This window comes from Dermacentor silvarum, chromosome 1 (assembly GCF_013339745.2).
Source record: "Dermacentor silvarum isolate Dsil-2018 chromosome 1, BIME_Dsil_1.4, whole genome shotgun sequence".
In the NCBI taxonomy this organism is placed as follows: Eukaryota; Metazoa; Arthropoda; class Arachnida; order Ixodida; family Ixodidae; genus Dermacentor; species Dermacentor silvarum.
This window is the reverse complement of record NC_051154.1, coordinates 334,700,443-334,714,648: the sequence shown is the minus strand read 5'-3', so window position 1 is coordinate 334,714,648 and position 14,206 is coordinate 334,700,443. Positions and strand designations below refer to the sequence as shown.

General features: G+C 43.1%; 1 long non-coding RNA gene and 1 pseudogene across 1 annotated transcript; both read left to right on the top strand.

Annotated features, from left to right (window-relative positions):
• The window catches only part of LOC119443449 (polyphosphoinositide phosphatase-like), a 46,476-nt pseudogene extending 45,003 nt beyond the window's left edge, over positions 1 to 1,473 (top strand).
• An 8,443-nt stretch (positions 1,474 to 9,916) lies between these two features.
• On the top strand, positions 9,917 to 13,467 carry LOC125942303 (uncharacterized). Its single transcript, XR_007464984.1, has 3 exons — positions 9,917 to 10,166; positions 12,749 to 12,813; positions 12,937 to 13,467. It is a non-coding gene; the product is annotated as an uncharacterized LOC125942303 (long non-coding RNA).
• Positions 13,468 to 14,206: the final 739 nt, after the last annotated feature.

The window sequence follows — 14,206 nt, the reverse complement described above, 5'->3', positions numbered from 1 at the left end:
ACACTATCAGAATGCATCTTATATGCTAACAACACGACTTTTTTATGTTCGAGTAATTCTCTAAGCAGCCTTACAACAACCCTTCATGCAGAACTTATTAATGTTAGTGCATGGTATGCTAAAAATAAGCTTTTGATAAATCCCTCCAAAAGTAAGTTTTTAATTTTTAATTCCAGGTCGATAAATAACGCGCAAGTCATGCCCCTCTTTATAAACAAACATCCAATTCATCTATCAGATCATTGTTCCTTCCTTGGTATCGAGCTTGATTCCCGCTTAAAATTTAATTTGCATATTAATGAGCTGCAGCGGAAAACTTCTTATGCTATTAGGGTATTACTAAAAGCTAGATGTTACTTTAACTTGACTACTTTGATCACCTTATATTATGCATTCATTCACAGTCATCTAAAGTATTGTATTGCCTCCTGGGGTCAAACATATCATTGCCACCTTTCTTCCCTTCAACATGTGTAGAATGAAGCCATTCGCATTCTCACCTGGAGAAACCGACGTTCACATGTTACTGATCTATACTGGGAACTGCACATACTGAGTATTGACAATCTAATCAAATTTAATGTCTGCACATTTGCTTATCAAGCAGGGAAAACCATAGTCTTCTGAAATTTGTTCTTATCCAACACCTTACTAATTCAAATATTACGCGCTTTTCCTCCAATAACAATTTTTTACGCCCCAAAATACGAACTAACTATGGTTCTCAAAGAGTAACATTTATTTTAATCAAACTTTGGAATTATTCGCCTTATAACATTAAGTGTGCCTTTTCTATATCGTCATTCAAACATCAGTTTCCCAATTTCATGTTTAACCTATAGCACCGTTTATTGAATAGGTCTTTTAAACTCAACTTCAACTCTGTTGTTTTGTATTTTTAAATTTCGCTGCTTTTCTGCTTTTAAGTAGTATTTGTGTTTTTTTAACATTATAAAAGGTCCCCCTACAGTGTTTACACTATGGGACCTTTTTCTGTACTAAATATCTATACTTTTGTATCTGCACTTAGTATTCAATAAAGACTTGTAATCGACTTGTGTTGCTGTCTGCATGTCAACAACAGGTAGACAAGTAGTAACTCTTTTTTCCCCTTTTTAAGTGGTTGTTTGGTGTATTTGTGTTACTCGTCTAATGTTACATGACTCTACTTTGTATAGGGACATTATGCCAAATTTGGCCAAGGACTACTGCCCCTTTTCAGTGAGGATTAGGCCCTCAAAGCACCAAGAAAGTGCTGGTGGCAACAAACTGCCCAACCCTTCTGTGACTGGCATCTCTTCTACCATGTCCACTTCCAGTGGTGCTAGTGACTCGGACAGCGCCGTTTCGAGCGAGGCAGACCCTGAGTTTATGGTGAAGGGTGACAAGTCATCCTCAAATGATCTGTTGCAAAAGCCTGTCACGTTCGAGGTTGGTTATAGTAAGAGCTCTATCTGGAGTGAAAAGAGATAGGGAAAAGTGTCTCAACTATTTTAAGTATTCTTTACAAAACCTTTGGTCATCATCATCATTAGCCTATATTTATGTCCACTGCAGGACGAAGGCCTCTTCCTGTGATCTCCAATTACCCCTGTCTTGTGCTAGCTGATTCCAACATGCGCCTGCAAATTTCCTAACTTCATCACTCCACCTAGTTTTCTGCCGTCCTCGACTGCGCTTCCCTTCTCTTGGTATCCATTCTGTAACTGTAATGGTCCACCGGTTATCCATCCTATGCATTACATGGCCTGAGCAGCTCCACTTTTTCCGCTTAATTTCAACTAGAATATCGGCTAAGCCTGTTTGTTCTCTGATCCACATCGCTCTCTTCCCGTCTCTTAACATTAGACCTAGCATTTTTCATTTCAAATCTCTTTGTGCAGTCCTTAACTTGTTCTCGAGCTTCTTTGTTAACCTCCAAGTTTCTGCCTCATATGTTAGCACCATTAGAATGCAATGATTGTACACTTTTCTTTTCAACGACAGTGGTAATCTCCCAGACAGGATTTGGTAATGCCTGCCGTATGCACTCCAGCCCAATTTTATTCTTCTATAAATTTCTTTCTCATGATCAGGGTCCCCTGTGAGTAATTGACTTTGATAAACGTACTCCTTTGCAGACTCTAGATACTGACTGGCGATCCTGAATTTTTGTTTCCTTGCCAGGCTATTGAACATTATCTTTGTCTTCTGCATATTAATCTTCAACCCCACTCTTACACTTTCTTGGTTAATGTCCTCAATCATTTGTTGCAATTCGTCCCTGTTGTTGCTGAACAGGACAATGTGAAGGTTGCCGAGATATTCGCCATTGATCCTCACTCCTAAGCCTTCCCAGTCCAAGAGCTTGAATACTTCTTCTAAGCAAGCAGTGAATAGCTTTGGAGAGATTGTGTCTCCTTGCCTGACCCCTTTCTTGATAGGCAATTTTCTACTTTTCTTGTGGAGAACCAGAGTAGCTGTGGAATTCTAGATATTTCCCAAGATATTCACGTATGTCTCCTGTACTTGATTACGCAATGCCTCTATGACTGCTCGTATCTCTATTGAATCAAATGCCTTCTCATAATTTATGAAAGCCATATAGAGAGGTTGATTGTACTCCACAGATTCTCTATTACCTTGTTGATGACATGGATATGATCCATCGTAGAATATCCCTTCCTGAAGCCAGCCTGTTCTCTTGGTTGGCTGAAGTCAAGTGTTGCCCTGATTCTATTTGAAATTATCTTGGTGAATATTTTATACAATACCAGTTTTGCCAGATTTGGCTATATATAGCCAAATTGGGCTACGTGAAAATTTTTTTGGTGCCGACTTGGACGAGTTGGCTATGTGGCTATATTTGGGCTACCGAAAATCTGCGACTTGGCTGTGTTTGGGCTATACATGGCGCCCTAATCTAAGCCCCAGAGATGGCTCTGATCGGGTAGGAGCAAATCTCGAAGGTTGTGTTTTAGCGGGCTGAGCCGGCCGCGTGGCTGTGCGTGTGTGCGTGCGTGAAATGACCCCCCCCCCCACCTTTCCTTCCCTCTCTGCGCGGTTGTCTCAGCCGGTGACTTTGATCTTTCATGCACTTAAACTTACACCCTGCTTGATCGTTAGGCACCCGATTCACCAGCATTGGGATGAACCTGGGGAGTAGTGGGTCTTTCACAGTACACTGTACAAACATGGTTATACTCACGAAGGGAGAGCCGTAACATAGGGTCGGGCGATCGTGGCGCAGACAGGAAAGAACGGGTGGATGACACGCTCCAGTGTGTTCATGGCCATGTCTTCTGGGTGAAGTATCGCGCCGGGCAGCTTCGACCTCCTCCACGTTTCTCGTGCGAAGCTTTACTGCCATTTTCCTTCTCCTGCTAGGTAAATTTTTGTTTGTGCTTACATTCGAGATAAATTTCGATATAGGTTGGACCTAAGATCGGATCCTCCTCAGAGAGGAGAATCCAAGCATGTGGCAGTGGGCCAAGTATGCAAGAACGTATAAAAAAGAATTTGAGTTTTAGAATAGGGGCCTCAAATGTAGTGGCACCCCAAAGAAATAGCGTTGAAGCCACTGCACATGCACAAGACGGTAACTGTGTTTTGGTTTTGCGTGGGGCACGCTATTTAATCGATTAAGTGGAATCCCCAAAAGTTACCCAAAAGCTTTCGTCAGCAAACCTGGCGGCGCCGATCGAAGCGACGGCTCTAACCTAACACAAAACTGGGCTCGATTCGTGGTAACGCGTGAAGTTTGTAAGCTAGAAGAAGTGATTGCGGTTATCGCTTTCCCTCAACTAACATGTGTAATAAAGATTGATTCATTATACGCCGTTGATTCCGAATTCAGTTGTCGATTTTATGGCTCGTACGCCTATCACGGATTGACTTTGCTGGGTGAAGGTGCGTAAAGTTGGTTACTCAAAACTAAGCGCAACAAGCTGCATGCTACAAATAGAATTGGTTCTAAATTGTAATTAAAGACGAAAACACGAAAGTGTAAATTAGTTTTCTTATCATAAAATGATATATTTTCTTTTAATATTTATAACAGCTTTCGTTTGACGCCGTAGTGATGCTGCAAACACAACACGCTATCCGCAACCGCAAAACGCCTATTCCAAAACTCTTCATTCCTCCATGCCCCAATCCAAACACCCGCAAAGCTCTGCGGGGCCCCAAACTTTAGGAGCCCCTATTCTAAAAATTGATTACCCATCAACATGGTTTGCTTTTTGACAGTAACCGGTGTTCACAGCATTACCACTGTTATCAATTTGTTGTTTACCATTGCTCTTTGTGCGCCATCGCGGCTTTTACCATTTCGAGTGAGTTAGTTCGGGACGTGCTCGTCGCCGAAAACGACTGCGCACTTCTTACACTAGTGGGCCGGTTTGCGCAGAAATCTTTTAAAGCTCCGCTTACTCTCATTCAGACAGTGAGTGGCATCTGTTGTCTGTCTGTTTTCTTAACGCATGTTCTTGGCGTGCTAGAGACCTAAGATGGCAGCCACGTTGATGTAAATTGACACTATATAGATAGTGTGTATCCCAGCTAATCCGGGCCAAGCTAATTGAAAAAAAACTAACACATGAGAAAACAAGATAGGATGATGCGACAAATAGCGCGAGATATCATAGCGCGAAAGATTTGTTTTAGCTCATCAAAAAAAGCCGTGAGCATGTCGCCGTCGCAGATCGCTGGACAGCTGAGCATCTACGTCGTAGGCAGGATAACGTGAGAGATCGATGACGCTGAACGTTAATTTGTGTTCACAACAGCTAAAAAGCAGAGTTTGTAGTTATTATTACTATAAATAACTAAAATTATAACTTAGCACTATCTGTCATAAAATAAAAGCACCGATTTCGCCATCTGCAGCGATTCTCTGGAACTTAAGACCTCCCGGGGCCAACCAAAAAGTGTTCTGTGCAAGCAAGATGTCGCTGTTGTTGATGTAAAGGGCCGACCGTCACGGCCGCACGGACATTTTGTTACGACGGGTTGTGCAAAAAAGGACTGCCGTAGTCGAATGTGAAAATGCGTACACACACAAAAAATTGCAAATAAAAAAAGCTATATTCGGCTACGAAATATTTTGCACTTTTTTTCTCTTTGGCTACATTTGGGCTACAACTTCTCTAGCTTTTGTCTACGCCACCTCGTTGGACCTGGCAACACTGTACAATACTGAGAGCAAACTAATGGGTTTATAATTCTTCAATTCTTCAACCTCTCCCTTCTTATGGATGAGTATAATGTTGGCATTCTTCCAGCTTTCTGGTACACTTGAAGTCGTGAGGCATTGCGTATAAAGGTCTGCAAGCTTTTCAAGTATGATATCTCCTCCATCCTTGATTAAATCGACTGTTATTCCATCTCCAGCAGCTTTTCCCTGGTCATGTCTTTCAAGGCCCTTCTAACTTCATCACTAATTATAGAAGGGGCCTCTGTATCCTGTTCATCACTACTTCGAATGAAAGTAGCTTGGCTGCTCTGGGAACTGTACAGGTCAGTATAGAATTCCTCTGCTGGTTTTACTATGTCATCGAAATTGCTGATGATATTACCCTGCTTATCTTTCAGTGCATACATTTTGCCTTGTCCTATGCCTTGTTTTCTTCTCACTGATTTCATGCCGTGTTCTTATTTAACTACTTCCTCAATCTCTTCCATATTATAATTTCGGATACCCCTCACTTTTTTCTTGTTGATCAGTTTCTACAGTTCAGCGAATTCTATCTGACCTCTCGAGTTTGACACTTTCATGTCAATCGCACAAAGAGAACGACTCAGCGCCACACACCAGGGCAGAAAACTACTGCAAAGACAGGGATACCCGCTCACCCCCAATACTGCGGAGACGACACGGTCATCGTACCGATGCACGTACGGGCTGGCATTATTGTGGAACCGGTCCCCAAGAACATGCATCCGCTATACAACCAAAAGAGCCGGCAAGCGCAAGCACAAAAACTCCTCCAGAGAAGGAACGATCCTGCTACGCCAACGCTAACACCACAAGGCCCCAGAAAACTGGCATACGCAACGGCAGTAACTAACAAAAACAAAGTGGTGCCTTCGCATCTATATGCACCAGATCAAGCACCACCGCGGAGGCAGCAGCCATAGCCCTCGCAATCAATGAAGCAGAACGAAGAGGTCGCTCCGCATATATCCCGACGGATTCACAGGCCGCCTGTCGGTTATATCTTAGAGGCACACTTGCCAGGTGCGTCACCGATATCCTGGGCCCCACGCTGACTGAGAACCATGTTGTCGTCTGGTGCCCAGGGCACACAGGCCTGGAAGGCAACGAGGAGGCCTACTGCGTAGCTCGCGGACTTGCTGGCCGAGCCGCACGAGACTCTTCGAGGCCCCTCGCAAACCACCATGAAGATCTCATCCCGAGCAGGCAGATTTTGGAGGACCAACGCCTGACCAGACGGAAGTTTGCTCCTCCACATTTCAAGTTAAGCAGCCAACAAGCCAGTGACTGGCGCCGCCTTCAAACCAACACTTACCCGCATATATCGAGATTGCACGCAATGTTTCCAGAGGTATGCACAACCAGGGTATCATAGGCGTATCTACCGGGGGGGGGGGGGGGGGGCAGGGGGGGCACTTGCCCCCCCACTGTCAGAAGTGGGGGGGGGGCAAAGTATGCCATTTGCCCCCCCCCCCCACTTTTGAAAGCCGACACTTTCGAACAAAACACAGCTGAAGCAAAATTTAATTTCTTCTTTTCGGTGACCGAAGCCGATTGCCAATCTATACTGTATTTTTTCGCGATGCTCCGCCAGTGCGCTTGACACCGTGTACCCTTTGGCTACATCATTGCGGTGCTGTTGTAGGCTTGTTTTTAAGTTCCCAGTTCAGCCTTATAGCACACCTGGCAGTTGGCACGAATTTTTGTAGAACGATGCCAGGGTAATTTCTTTTTTGAGGTGGTCTTTGCATCTGACGAATTGCTGCGTTATTTGCTTGTAGAGATGGGGCAGATTCGCACTTCGTAACCTTCGAAAATCCTTAAAATGACTCGCTCACCTCTCGTGCCTAAGGAAGTGAAGCACGCTTCCTTGTTGTCCTTGCTCTGACAGGAGGGTTAGCAGCACGCCTTTTTTCCGTCGTTATAGGCTGGTCGGGATAGCCATTGTCGAGGAAGTCTTCAGCTCAAGTTTTCGTGTGACAGCAGTGGAGTATAAAAGCGGAATGCGAAATATAAAGGCGAAACTGGGAACTTAAAAGGGAAAACTACAACAGCACCACAATGATGTAACCAAGTGGCACACTGTGTCAAACGCACTGCCAGAGCGTCACGAAAAAACAGGACACGGTATTGATTGGAAATCGACTTTCGTCATCGAAAAGGAGAAGAAATTATCTTTCCGCTTGTTCCTTGAATCATTTTGCATATAATCTACGGCACACGATTGACCGGACACGGGGACTCCCCCTGAGCTATACACAAACGCATTACGTCATTCGGCATGTATATAATAAAGACCGTCATGGTACCTCGTTCATTGTGAACAAGGCATTGGGTATTGGGTGCAAGGTATTGGGTGCAAAAACGCCAAAAACATTATCGTTTTTCTTTTTGTTTTTCGGTTGGCGAGTGCTCGTTTTCTTCAACCATCTCGTAATTTTTATGCGTTACACACAGTATTTAGGTGTTTTTTCCCGGTATCCTCAGCAAACTATGCGAGGAACATTGCTTATATTTCTTTGAAGTATGAAGCAATGTTCTGAGTGAAGAGCGATCAATGTTTATTCTGTGTAGGTTCATTACAGAGTTTGTAGAAAGTTACTCATTCAAGCATTCCAGGGTGCTATACTCCCACAAATGTAAATGTTTTCCAGACTCATAAAACAACTGCACGTTATAAGAACCTGAAATTTTGTCAGAATATGTAGAATGTTGAGCGAGATGTGTTGCTGAACATTCACGTTCCTGCTTTAAATGGAATTACTGCAGATAATTACTAAACCCTTATTTTTCCATGTGCTTCTCATGCATCATATGAGATTCGTAATGTGTTTCACCGGTAGCCTCGGTGAGCTAAACAAGGCATCTTGTTTATATGTGGGGAAATCTAGGGGCATGGTATGGGTAATGTGTAGGGGATGTTTCAAATGAGTAGGTTAAATGCGCATTTTCCAGTAAGTTACGTATGCAAGTGGTCCATAGCGTTATTAGTGTGTTTTACGAGTGGTGTTAAACTTATACTGCTGCACTGGCATAACTACAACCGAGGTCTAATTTTGCGAACATAAGGGGAGCAACACGCCAAGTTTATGTACGATGGTAAATGCGTGTTGATCAAACACAGTTTTGAAACATCGCAAGCAAGCATTTGAAAATATCACAGTACTGTTATTGGAGCAATACCTCTACTACTCCAGGTACAAACCCAGGAAACGCCTGGTTCCACAAATATGACCTTCAAGCTCAGCAAAGGTCAAACTGGGACTACCGGCAGCGGCTGCGTACGCCGCGCCCATATCTTGAAAGCGATGTGGACAAAGTGCGCCGAGTGCTGGTAGCTTCGTATGCGCTCTGCTTTCGACGCTTAGTTCGCGTTGAAGCGAGACGCAGCATGGTCAATTCGCTCGCTGCTGCTGCCGCACCGAGCAGCGGCAGCGTCTGTGTGTTGTATTGTGGTGCAAATACAAATGCAGTAGTTGCTGACCGCGCTGAGCGGTGTGGTTTAACTTGCTTTAACTGCGTTGAACCACGGAAAATCTTTACCCAGGTTTCCCAATGTCCCAAGAGAACTCTGCGTTTCAGAAATTTTATACTTTGAAGGAATAAGCAGCATATTAAATGCAATGTGTCACGAAGTTCTAACGTGAGTGGCTTATTTAGAAGCATTACGAATAATTCTTGAGCTCTCTTCTTTTTCTTGCGTGATATATTAGGCTCGCCTGGTGTTTTCACTGAACTAATTAAGGCAGCTTCTTTATGTTTGGTAACTGTAAGGATCAGGTAATGGGTGATGTGTAGGTAAAGCGTAAAATAGATAGGTAATCAATAAATTTCCTATGCAAGTGCTCTAAAGCGTTACGAGCTTATATAACGAGCGGGGCAGAATTGAGACAGCTACCCTGGCACACTATGGTAAATGTTCTGGCGAAGTCACATGTGTGTTGATGAATTACTGGCCTTTTAAAAATTTACCCCAACACGAAGAGCTCCAAAACATTACACGTGGGCATGATTTCAAACAGAACAGTCATATACGGGCAACGTTTTCAAGCATGCGATTACAGGAAACAGGATTACGCAAGTATAATTACAGGAAACTTAAACTTTTATTGCAACTTCTCGAAAGAAACAGCTTCGCTGGAAATGGGTAGTAATTCTCCAAGGTCGCACACATCTGCTGTCTTTTTCTCTTGTGAATATTGCAAGTAATTTATGTGTATTGTATTTTGTTGCGTATGACCTCAACAATAATATTACGTTAACTAGCCATACATTCGTGCTGTAGACTTCGACACCAAATAGAATTCTTTGTCTAGTTAATAAAATTGTTTGTAGGAAATGTGCTTTTTATTATTGCGCACCGTACTGCTGCTACAGTGCGCGTTCAGAGACCTCTGTGAGGCACTCATTGCCTTAGTACCTGCATCATCTTGAAATTTTGTATAGTTCCGAGAAATAAATGCAAACTAAAATAATTTCTTGGGCCCTCTTGGTTCACCATGTGTGATTGAAAAATACGCCATGTAAAAATAACCAACACACCTTTTCCAGGCTCTATCAGATTATAAAATAGTAATTCGCAATTATAATATATATATATATATAGAGAGAGAGAGGAGCAGGTGGTTTGCGGTTTGCCCCCCCACTCGAGAAATAGTTGGTACGCCACTGCAGGGTATGCCCCTGGTGCAACGACCACACTGACACACATTACCAGTGTACGGAGCACCCAGCCCAGGCAGTATCCAGGCTGGTGAGCTTATCACAGAGACATCGCCGAGCTGGCACTGGGGAAGCCAACTGGCGACATTGGACCACGCCCGGCGAGCCGCCGTGGCCAGTGGGGCTCGACCCGAGATTAACCACACCACTCTTCGTACAATAAAGTTTATTCATCATCATCATGTGGTTACCCCCCCCCTGCACGGCTGGCGCCGCGGATACATGTAGGCGAGCGCCATCTGGTAGTGCTGTAAGGAACTATTTATGTATTCATCATCATCTATGTAAAAAGGTCTCGGGGCATATTCTGCACTAAAATGGCCTGTCGCCTGTATGAGTGTGCATGTGTCTCTTCAGACTACTCTTATGTGGGAAGCTTTGAGGGCATGAAGGGCACTGAAATGGCCTCTCCCCTGTGTGAGTGCGCATGTGTATCTTGACATTACTCGTGCTTATGAACCTCCGAGAGCATGAAGGGCACTGATATGGCCTCTCCCCTGTGTGAGTGCGCAGATGTCTGTTCATATTACTTTTATCTGGGAAACTCTGAGGGCATGATGGGCACTGAAATGGCCTCTCCCCTGTGTGAGTTCGCAGGTGTAGCTTGAGATTACTCGTGCTTATGAAGCTCTGAGGGCATGAAGGGCACTGAAATGGCCTCTTCCCTGTGTGAGTGAGCAGGTGTCTTTTTAGATTACTCTTATCTTGGAATCTCTGAGGGCATGAAGGGCACTGAAATGGCCTCTCCCTTGTGTGAGTACGCAGGTGAACATTAAGTGTGCGCTTTGCAGAGAATGTCTGAGGACACAAATGGCATTCAAATGGCTGCTCGCCCGTATGAACCGTGGTGTGTGCTTTGAGATCAGACATTATATCAGTCTTATAGTCACAGAAGTTACAGTGGTGGCGTCGTCCCTGATATGCACTTTTTTTAGTTGCACCTTGATGGCTGGAAGGCTTCGATACTGCAAAAACAAATTAATACAGGTTAAGAAATTACGAAATGTCAATGAGATAACACAACATAGGTACTAATGCTAACAATCGCTTTTTCCTTCATTCAAGAAGCATTCAGCGGAATTTTGGGTCAGACCAAACAAAGTACGGCTGGTCGATCATTTTTGGTTTGCCTAATATATTTATATACGATGACGCAGTGACCTAGTTGGTGAAATTCACACACATTATTGCAAAGAAAAAAAATTAATAGCAAGAAGATCATAAAGTGAGAGGAAGGGTAGTGCAGTATTAGTACAAGCTGCTGATGCAGGGTTTTGAGTTATGAGAAACCTGACGTTCAATGCCAATTCAAGTAGTCCGGTAGATAAGCCCCTCAGTAAAAAACACAGCTGCTAACTTCACAAAAACACACACTTGGTGTCCCCTTTCTATTGACCGTACAAGAGCAACAACTGCTTCTTAATGGAAGATGTAACGCAGTGTAAGGTTCCTCAGGTGATGAGAATGCTAGCACGATGCAGCTTTGAACCGACACCAGTTACTTTTGGTTGAGTGCACTAAGCTATTACCACTATTGTGGTGGTTTAATGGCAGGTATTTATTCTCTCCATTATTATTGCATAAAACTCTGTAAAATAAAATTTCTGTTGGTAGAATGTGCATCATGACGTGGCTGCTGTTAGACACATTACAACAAGTTGCTATAGTAAATTGTACACACCTCTGCTTGACATCTAGAGCATTTAGAAAACACACCAACATTCATTACAGCTGCATACATAGTCTAGATGTTGCTCTAGCAATGCTCTTGTTCACATATAAAGTGTGCAATGAAGAAAACACTGCTGCTAACTTCACAAGGAGACTGACCCGGATATACTTTTGCTGTGCAAGACAAGCAGTGCACAAAATGAGCACACAAATCAGAAGCTTGCAGTACTTTCATTGCTAATGAGCAGCAATGAGCCATGCACAGGTATGCGTGTACAAAAAAACGATACCACACTAATTATGCAAGACACCATTAATGAGGACAAAGTTTGAAAAATCCTGCCTCACTGACTGCTGTGCAAGAACATGGCTGTTTTGTAGCAACAAACGCAATAAAATTTCAAATTGCAACACCAGAACAGAAAAGGTAATCTATGGAAAAAAGAAACACATTTGGCATAAAAATGTTTTGCTGCCATAGCCTCAGCACTGTTGTCTCGACAATAAATATTGTTTACGTACGCCCATTTTTGGTATATATTTATATAAACATGGCCCATAAAAAAACAATATCAGAACATACTACATCCTGTACAACATAACGTAGAATAAACACTGTCTTGAATCTGCAATTAATGCTTAACCAATGAAAATGGAGAAACGGGGGATGATTCTTTGAAAGGTACCAAAAAAGACAAGCTGTAAAAAGAAGATTAAGAAGAACAAACAGCATTAAAATACCTACCAGGAAACAGAATAATTAAAAAAACACCGCTTCGGAAGGTACCAGTCACAAAGACACACGAAACTTTACAATGTATAGCCACGAATAAAAAGTAACATTGCATATTATCTAGACAGTAGACGGTGGGGGTCACAACATGATGCTCTTCGTCCACCCATGACACACACCTAGAGAGAGAGAAAGAGGGCAACAAAGTGTTATCAACAATGAACAGAATCTCATACATAGTTACCAGCCCCACAAACATTGCAGTTTTGAACTAGTTCAACTAGTTCATGATTTAATGGTGGTTAGTTTTCTGTGTTATTTACTGTATAACACGCAGCATAGTAATATTAGTGCGTGCAGCATATGCACCTTGACATTGTACCAGTTGGTGTTTTTCTGAAACTGGTTTGTTTCCATACATGGTGCAGATCTCTGCCTCAAATCTACACAGACAACCAAGCTTAATGGCGAGATGCTGCTACAGCATTAATCTGTAAATTTTCACAATTTGAGCTGTATCACTATAACACATTTTGTTTTGCTAAGCACAAAAGATGTCAATGACCTTAACAAATGCATTCATAAATAATGTAAACAGCAGAAAACAGTTATGCAGTGCAAGAGCTGGCTCATCTCAACGCAAGTACCACACCCAGTCATTTCTGGAGAATGCCACTAATTCGTTCCATCGACATCACTCCAACACTACATCGTCATCATATGGTCATTGTAATGCCATGATGGTCATGGCTGATACTAGCGAGCGAGTTTCATAGTAAAGAGGGCCGATCCAGAAGACAGTGTATGTCACACATAGCTAAAGCAATGAAACTTTCAAAATGACCACTACAGATTCTAAATAAAGCTGTTTCAGCAATACTAGGTGTCGCTACGTTTATTCAAACCTAATAGCATTAACATTGACAGATGGGAATGCTATTATGTCAGAATACATTACATGGCTTATTTACAGGCATATCAAAATATATGTAATATTGTTTGCAAATGAACGTACGATCAACTGAGGAGCTTGCAAATGAAGAACTGCTTTCAGTTGTCTTGTGCACCATGACAATGACTGTAATGAACAAAGGAACAGCGTGTCCTCAGATGCGCATAGCGTCAAGTTATAGTTCAATTTGCTGATGATAAATGTGGTTTTGTGGTGCAAGGGCCATTGATGGTCCAAGACCAATAAAACATGATATCATGCAGTCTACGAAACGATCAGTGACAAATGGTAGATGTAAATGTACCACGACTGTATAGTGGCCTAAAAATATTCGCTGTAGTGTATCAAATATATTGTATATGTAATAAAAGTATGATAATGGCATCAGAAATGTGCTATAAATAAAAAAGAAACGAAGAATTTTCATCACCACTTTCTCACGTTCATCAGTTTAGTGCCACCTATTTATAAATAAGGTTTAAAACGTGGGCAGCTTGCACTAGTGGTGCAAGGCTGGAGTAATCAGTGGAGCTGGTGATCGACCTAGCTTCTTCCAGGTTTTACTAGGCTTGGCTAAGTTTTGCTTTGAAATGAAAAGTGCTGCTAGGCACGGTATTCTGAATCGGCTCGCCGCCGACGCGGAGATTCCCGCTTGGCTGCGCGACACGCTTCAAGATGAGCGCCTTCATCTTCGGGTGTCCGTATCTTTTTTGGTCGTCCTATGTCAAAGGTACATGTACTCGCCATAGAGTCGACAAGAGTTCTGCCGCTGTCGCGGCGGCTCCAAGCTTCATTTCTCCGGTGACGTCACGGCCAAACTGCGCCTCCACACTTGCCGGGGCGTGGCTGGTCGAAACCTCCCGAGGCTAAGAGCAGGACACCGGTATCGACGAACACAGATCGTTCGAATGCACCACCGTTCGCGTGACTGGAG